General features: G+C 43.0%; 1 long non-coding RNA gene across 1 annotated transcript; it reads right to left on the bottom strand.

The window, feature by feature from the left end:
• Nucleotides 1-1,564: 1,564 nt before the first annotated feature.
• LOC126522749 (uncharacterized) lies at nt 1,565-8,123 on the bottom strand. The gene is made up of 5 exons (XR_007597520.3): nt 8,097-8,123; nt 7,313-7,421; nt 6,071-6,197; nt 3,620-3,732; nt 1,565-2,027 (listed from the first exon to the last, which is right to left on the bottom strand). It is a non-coding gene; the product is annotated as an uncharacterized lncRNA (long non-coding RNA).
• Nucleotides 8,124-8,439: the final 316 nt, after the last annotated feature.

The following is an 8,439-nucleotide window of genomic DNA, read 5'->3' on the forward strand; positions in this document are numbered from 1 at the left end:
TGGTAGAAATCCACGTGCGCGTTCTGCCAAAAGCACCATTTGCATGCACATCTTGTGGTTTTGCAGAAAACTTCATCCGCGTCTACCAAAAGATACATGTGCATGCTTAAAACGCGTTTTCGCACAAATCCGTGCGCGGGTGCTAAAAAGAGCAGCATCGGCATGCTTAGCATGTCGTTTGGTAGAAATCCACGTGCGCGTTCTGCCAAAAGCACCATTTGCATGCACATCTTGTGGTTTTGCAGAAAACTTCATCCGCGTCTACCAAAAGATGCATGTGCATGCTTAAAACGCGTTTTCGCACAAATCCGTGCGCGGGAGCTAAAAAGAGCAGCATCGGCATGCTTAGCACGTCGTTTGGTAGAAATCCACGTGCGCGTTCTGCCAAAAGCACCATTTGCACGCACATCTTGTGGTTTTGCAGAAAACTTCATCCGCGTCTACCAAAAGATGCATGCCCTATTGAAAAAATATGTATGAGAATTGTACGAGAACTTCTCTACGCTATTATTGCTCCGTAGACTCAACGATGTCGTATGTCACATGTGTACGAGAGGACATCGTCACTGAACGAGATCGTTCTCGTATGGGTACATTAAACGAGATTATTCTCGCATAGCTATGCTTGACGAGATAGTTCTCGCACGTCTATGCTCGACGATATCGTTCTCGTTTGTGTATGCTACATGAAAATATTCTCGTTCAGCTATGCAAAATGACACTATTCTTGTTTAGCTGCATTCTACAAGTGTTCTCATTTGTGTTGAATGAGTTTTGTTCATGCAATATTTTTGGTGAAGTTCCGCACAGTAACATCTACTGCCAACATTACAGCGAGTTATTTTTCTATCATGTGAGTCGGCCGATGTGCCAGCTCGGAGACAAAGAGGACACTTTTAGGGCCCACAATTAACACAAACCATCTTTATTTTGCATCCCGAAGCATGGTGGCCAGGTGCTTGTTCAGGTCCTTCAGCCTCCTTGCCTCTGTATCCACGGTGCTTGGCGTTTTTGAAACAAAGTGCTCGTATGACTCTGCAAAAAAATGTAAACAAAGCAGCCGGCACTGTTAGATTCTAACAAGCCGTTGGAACTGACATGCACAATAGGTGGCTCCACTGCATAACTGAATGGGCTGGTTCTTGCATGATATTGAGTAAAGCGTGAAAATCTCACAGAGAAACAGGAAAAAGAAAACATGGAGGCTTATGAGTTTTTTACCTACGTAAATTGATATTTCAACATTAACCACAGCAGTTGAAAGCAAGTGCTCGTCCTCGCATTGTCTTGTTCCTGTCTCTGTTAACTGTTCGTGTTGTACAAACAATACAAATGGCTGCAGAATTGCAATACAAGACCACATAAATAGTCTAATACTTTTCCACAAGTATTTTACATTAAATGAACAAGTATAACAAGCTCATGCAAGTGAATACACAGATAGCACAGGTCTTTGCTGCCGCACTGCGGAATATGCAGACGGAAAACACTGCATAGATGCCAGTGCAGGATTTTTTATAGGAAAGATTAATGCACCTTTAATACCACTATAGAAAGTAAATGATAGTTTTTGTTAGCGAGCTAGAGCACAGCACTAAATATACGCATACAGCTATGCATGCCCCTGATGTGTAGATGTAAACTGTGTCGGCCCATATGAGAGATCACCTCAATACAACCCGATCTTACCGACAGCCCATTATATTCGTGCAGAAAAAGCACCGTGTGATAGGCATTACTCCTTTAACTTCCAAACACTTTGCAATCCTTATGAAAACATGAGCTAGCAGGACAGGGTCTACTTACTTAGATATGCACCAAGATTTTGTGGTGTCAACGCTGGCTTGGCCTCACCACCTTCCTTTAGCTTTCGCATACATACTTTTGCTCGTAACACTCCTGTGGATTAATTCCTGTGCCTGCCACAAGCATCGGGCAATCTCCCTGGCAAACGTGCTGTCCGTTTTGGCTTGGTTTACCCACATCCACTTACTAGCACAAATAAATAACCCATTTCGAATGTGAACCTACGAAAGATGAAAATTGCAAGAGATTAGTTACTCAAATACAAAAATAGCATATGTGCTCTCAGAAAAAGTATCTTTTCCCGAAATAATGGATAAAAAAGGTAACAGTTATTAAGGGAAACTAGGTTGCCAGACACAGTGATGGCACTCAAGGATAAAACTAAGATATATGCAAAAGGTTCAAAGTTTACATCGTGGCTGTAGGAAAGCCCTAGTCAATGAAGCTTCACTGATAATGGGCCAGGGACAATTCTAGCTCAGAGGACTCACCACATTTAATCCCACAGTCAGCAACAAGCACCTTTTGTACGGGATATACTAGATTTTCTTTACATTTGAGAAGAAGTTTGGGGAAGCAGATGGGAACAGTATAAAACCACAGTAAAGCTTCTTGCATCCTTAAGGAGCTGCTCTGTCCGAGCTAGACATCTTACCCTTGAGGCTGAAAAAAGTTCTTGCAGTAACCCAGTGAGCTCAAATTACACATGCGGTGAAAGAAGGGGTGTATACAGTAAAAGCTCATTCATTGAAATTTCCCAGGACTGGAACAAAATTCTGAATTAACGGAATGTTGAATTATTAAGGGTATGAAAATAAGAAACAAACGTTCACACAAACACAGTTTTATACTGAATTAATCCAGAAATCCTGTTTCTATTTCACACATAAGCAGTATGGGAGCTGCAAATGTCAATTCACGACTGATTATACGGCTCGTAGTGGCAAGGGCGTTGAAGTACTCCTTTGCAGTGCAGTCATAGCACAAGACTTGGTCACATCTTTATCAGAAACGTGCTATTCACTACCACGGGTCCATCCCAATAATTTTTTCACCATTGAGCTGGCTGTAACAGATTGTTCTACAAACTCAATGTAACTGGCTGATTGGATGCCAGCGTGCAGGCCACAGTACAATTATTGTCCTCGATAGCCATTATGTTTGTGAGACTGCGTGCATTGCACCAAGTCACAATGAAAGTGCTACTTGCCACAGTTGACCGCTGCGAACGAAACCGTGGTCATGATCATCACGACTACAGAGTGTGACTATGCAGTTCTGAAAGGCGCCAGCCGCGGGGCGCGGCTGGCGACGTAGGCGCGGAGTAGGTCAATCGCGCGCGCCGGTAACCGAACGAACACGCCGAACAACCACCTCCGATCGCACCCCAGCATTCGTAGTAGCCATGCCACGTGTCGCATTCGCAGTTGTGCGAGCAACATGCATTGCCGATTTATCTGTTCTTGCCCTTTCGCTTCTCACTTGATATTGCTGGGAAAGCAGTCAAACTGGATAGTTGTTAGACATTGGCGGTCATCTCCTTACCTTCCTTATGAATTGTGCGTTAAATGAGGCTTTTTTCTTGGTGAAAGAGTTCTAGTTTAAGGCCTAAACAAGCTCCATGGCAGTTTGCATTTAAGGAGTGTAAGCATCCTCTGAAAACATGTACATGAGGAACACTGCAGAAAGAGCACTTTAAAAAGAGAACACGAGTGTATTTATCACCAAGGCCAACCCTTGTGTGTTCTTAAATATTTATCAAAAGTCAAACTCAAAACTGATACTAAGGTGCAAGTTGTCCATATCATATTACCTTGTGAAAGCACCGTGGTGCCTGGATATTGTGGGACCAACTCGGACGTGGAGATCAGCACTGATCAGCAACACTGCAGTCTGCTTACAGCTTTTCTGCAGGCCCAGCCACACCTGCATTAAAACAAGTGAGCTTGGTGTCACAAGAGTACTGTAGTTACCCGCATAATGATCACACTTTCTTGTAAAAAAAAATGGTCGCAAATTCAGATGTGTGATCATTCGCCGGTTAAATTTCCCGCAAAAAGAATTTTTTTATCCCGCGTTTGCTGCGGGATGGCAACAGGTCAACAAATAGGTGGCTGCCACTGAGTGTAGTGCGGAACACCAAAACAAAAATGTCGGCCGGCGCAGCAAGCTGAACACACCAAATGCGCCGAATGCGATTTTTTTTTTCTCGTGAGTACGTTACATGCATTGAAACAGTTTCTTCCGTATCCGGAATGAATAATATCATTAATATCAGTAAGTCTGTGGCAATAACGCAGCCATGTCCACTATGAGGGGGCAGAAACAGATGTGCGCGCTTAGCTGCCAGTGACATAGAAAGACACGGCGGGCATGCTGCGGAAACTGCGGCATGTGTCTTCACTACTATCATAATACAGCACGTTTCCGCTAAGGGTGGACGAATATCTTAGCTGTGTTACAAGATTTGTTGCGTGCCCACGAGTGCAGATGAGAAGAATCGAAAGGTGCCTTTTTTGTTGTTCTTGACCACAACCATTACAAAGCCTACACATAATAAAGGCAATTTTGGTTGTAGCTTTTTTGTCATGGAAGTGCGGAAAGTGATGAAAGGAATGAAATCGGGCATCTGCTAAAGAATGTTTGGTGCGTGCAGACTGCTTGGTTTGTCTTGAAGAGTTGTTCGCGTAGCATTCGACAGATGGTAAGCGATCATTAATAGCTAGACTTAGCACATGACAGATCGCTGCGGCAAGTTCGGAGTGTCATCAAGACAGGAAATAAAAAAAATCGAATTTGGACGACAAAATTCAGGGCTGTGATCATTACGTGAGTGCGATCATTATGTGAGTAAATACGGTAAATATAGAAAGTGACACTGTGAACAAAGCAATACTTATTAGGTAAAAATAAGAATGAAATGCTGATATTTGCCCATAGAAAGCTTTAAGTAACAAAGCTTGCAAGATAAGAAAAATGCAATGTATGGGCCATCTGTACAAGAACATTAATCGAAGGTCCCTTCATTTTTTTAGTCCCTTCTCCTCATGCATAGATGGCAGTCTGGTTAAGTAAACTGGGCCAGATTACCACATAGTGTAAGCAAAGGTGGTCACTTTGTGGGCCAATTATTATACCATAGCACGACACGCATCCCTACAGTCGTTTTAATGTGTTCTGTAATGCTAGCCATCTTGTAGGCCCTACAGTGTCAAAGCATCCATAACCCTAACAGCGTTACCCAGTAGGGATAACCAATAAGTGTGCACAGCAGCACAACTCAGCATATCTATCAGGAGGCTTTTGTTACACTTTTACAACTCTCCTCCTATGGCTTCATCCCAATTTTTGTCAATACAAGCTTGTAGCATGTGCACAAGCTGAATGCGCCAGGGCACCATAAGAAATACCACATCTTTCTAACCAATTCCATGTTTAATATAAGACTGGCAAGTTCACTATCATGGGTAAAACAAACCAAATTGTTCTGGAATCAAGTAATCTTCCACTACCTGTGAAAAAAAAGCACGCAAGAAAGAGTCTGTAGAGCACAGGGGTGTTGATGGATATTAAATATCACTGTCGTGCAGTAGACACTACGTCGGCAAAACAGGCCATTGTATAAATGACTGGATTTGCAACCATGTTAACTGAATGCTCAGGTCATTTCGTGGTCACTTGGTAGTGCAAAGCTCACTTGCATTATTTTGTTTGAAAACTGTGCAACCGTGGCAATGTATAAGGACCATAGTGCTGGCGAAATTCGTTAAGATTTCCTTATATGTGGGACAGGGAATCTGCAAGTTGGCTCCACCTCCAGTGGACTATCATATAGCAAGACTGCTTATTTATCATTGTAAAACAAGTGTCATAGTAGCCATGCCATGTGTCCTTTTCGCGGTTGTGTGAGCAACATGCATTTTCGATTTATCTTTTCTTGCCCTTTCACCTCTCGCTTTATAGTGCTGTGCAAGCAGTAAAACTGGATGGTTGTTAGACTTATGTCCTGTCACTTCCTCACCTTTCTTATGAATTGTGCATTAAATAAGGCTTTTCTTTTGGTGAAAGAGTGCTACCTTAAGGCATAAACAAGTTCCATGGCGGTTTGCATTTAAGCATCTTCTGAAAACATGTGCATGAGGAACACTGCAAGAAGAACGCTTTAAAAAAGAACACGAGTGTATTTATCACCAAGGCCAACCCTTGTGTCTTAGCATATTTCTCAAAACTGATACTGAGGAGCAAGGTGTCTATATCATATTACCTTGTCAATGAAGCAAAGCACAGTGGCGCCTGGACGTTGTGAGGCCAACTCAGACGTAGAGATCAGCACCAGCACTGATCAGCAACACAGTAGTGTGCTTACACTCTTTCTGCAGGCCCAGCCACATCTGCATTAAAACAAGTGAGCTTATTCTCACAAGAGTATAATATAAAAAGTGACACTATGAACAAAGTAATTCTTATTAGGTATAAATAGGAACGAAATGCTGATATTCGCCCATAGAAAGCTTTGAGTTAACAAAGCCTGCAAGATAACAAAAGTGCCATGTATGAGCCATCTGTGCAAAAACATTAATCGAAGGTTCCTTTTTGTTGCTTCTGTCCTCCTCGTGCATAGATGGCAGACAGGTTAAGTAAACTGGACCAGACTGCCCTGTAGGGTAAGCAAAGGTGGTCACTTCTTCGGGGAGCAGCCTATAGGCTGCTTCTTGAAAGAGTATTAGAACATGCGAATAATGCATGTATGCATTATTCACAAGAGGCCTTGTTTCTTTGAGAATGCCACAGCCAATCACATATTTCAAATTGACCATTTTAAAATGCATGCAAAGTACAGCATGGCTTTGAGGGTACCCCAGACTACTGAAATTCACATCAGCCAAGTTCAGCAGACAACACCATAATTAAGCCTCTAGAAGTTGTGCATTTTACTGCAAGTTAACAGAATAATGAGGAAGAGAAGGTGAGGGAGATGGTGCCACTATAGCATAGTTCAAGCTCTATCCCACATCATGTGCAGAAGGGCAAAGAATGCCCAGCTTTCGGTTATACTCGCACCTGTGACCACTGCACCATGTTGACTGACATGCGTAACAAGCAGTTTGTGATACCACGTTATTACATCCTGCAACTGACGTGACATCAGAGATCAGCTTCAAGCTTGACGCTATGCTATACTAGGGTCAGATAATGAACCGGCTACATTAAAATCTAAAGCAAAAGTGTTGAACATTGTTTGCCAAACCTGCCAGCCTCTGCACTTCATATTTTGCAAAAATTCTAGACAGAAATCCTGTGTTGGAAAGACAGCATGCACTTTCCTAAAGCTTTCTCTCAGCGCCCACATTTTTCTATGCATACATTATTAACCACTATTTACCTTGACACGCTGTACACAAACAGCACACTTGGAAAAGCAGAAACTAATCTGGAAAGTTGGCAGGTACCAAATACACGAACAGAACCTAGAACACATAAATGGCTGTGACCGTTTTGTACGTACCTTGTCAAAGCAGGCAGATCAGATGCTTTGTCGTGCTGTTCAGGCTGCATAGTGCCGCAGTCTCCTTTGTGGTGCAGAGATGCCTCTGTCTCAGGAAATTGTGACATCCCTAAACAATGAATGTTCAGCTTATTGTAATCACTGCTGAATCTGCAAACTTGTGATTTAACAACATCGCGTCAAATTGTGGAAAGCTCTCGTACAGCCAGCTACAAGAAGCTGCATCCGCTTAGACAAATAAATATTTCATTCTTACATCACAGGCGGTTATTAAACGTGTCAAAGGCACGAAAACAAACAGAACACTAAACACAAGAAATACAGGTTGTCTTGGCGACAATCTATAAGCATCAAAGTTTGCATACAAGCTAAAATCTTCTCACGAGTCCGATCATTTGGATGCCGTCGCGCGTTGACGTTAGCTGTGAAAACATTTGCACAACACATCAACGTACTTCTAGAATTGTCTATACGATTTCTTGCTGAGGAATTACGTACAGAAGCAGTGACATTCCCTGCTTGAATTTTTGTGCCCGTTCAGACCAAGCGATGCCCCGGCGCTAGCATACTTCATACCAAAAAGAAAATAAACAATAGATGAAGCTCTTAACAACATCAATCTCGGGGTAATTTTCGTGAAACGTTTTCCTAAATGTGCACTACGATATCGAACGAACATTAGGGAATCACTGTCACTGTTTTTGTAGCTGTACTAGTCATCTTCTGCTGCGCATGACAAGGTACACTACATGAACCATAAGAATGCGCTAGGCGCCGGACTTACCTTCTGAGGCGAGCGCTCCTTCGTGTCCGTTCACGCCGCATCGACTGCACCATCAGTCCGTCCAGCGTAGTGTTGAATTGCGGTGAACTACAGCACGCGATAGCACAACTATTAACACATTCTTCCGTGCACTGTGAGCCGATGCGGGAGCGGCGAGAGTACAACACTTCTCATGAGCCGGGCACAAAGAAAGCGCGTGTGGACCTGACTACGATAATCAACAACGGCGCACCGCAAGAAACATACAGCGAGCTAATAGCATTGCACAGGACCCAGGGCTTAGTGATCGTTAATTCACACAAAAAAGGAGCACATGTTCTCTACGCACCGCGTAAATATGATC

The sequence above is a fragment of the Dermacentor andersoni genome, unplaced genomic scaffold (assembly GCF_023375885.2).
Source record: "Dermacentor andersoni unplaced genomic scaffold, qqDerAnde1_hic_scaffold ctg00000054.1, whole genome shotgun sequence".
Classification (NCBI taxonomy): Eukaryota; Metazoa; Arthropoda; class Arachnida; order Ixodida; family Ixodidae; genus Dermacentor; species Dermacentor andersoni.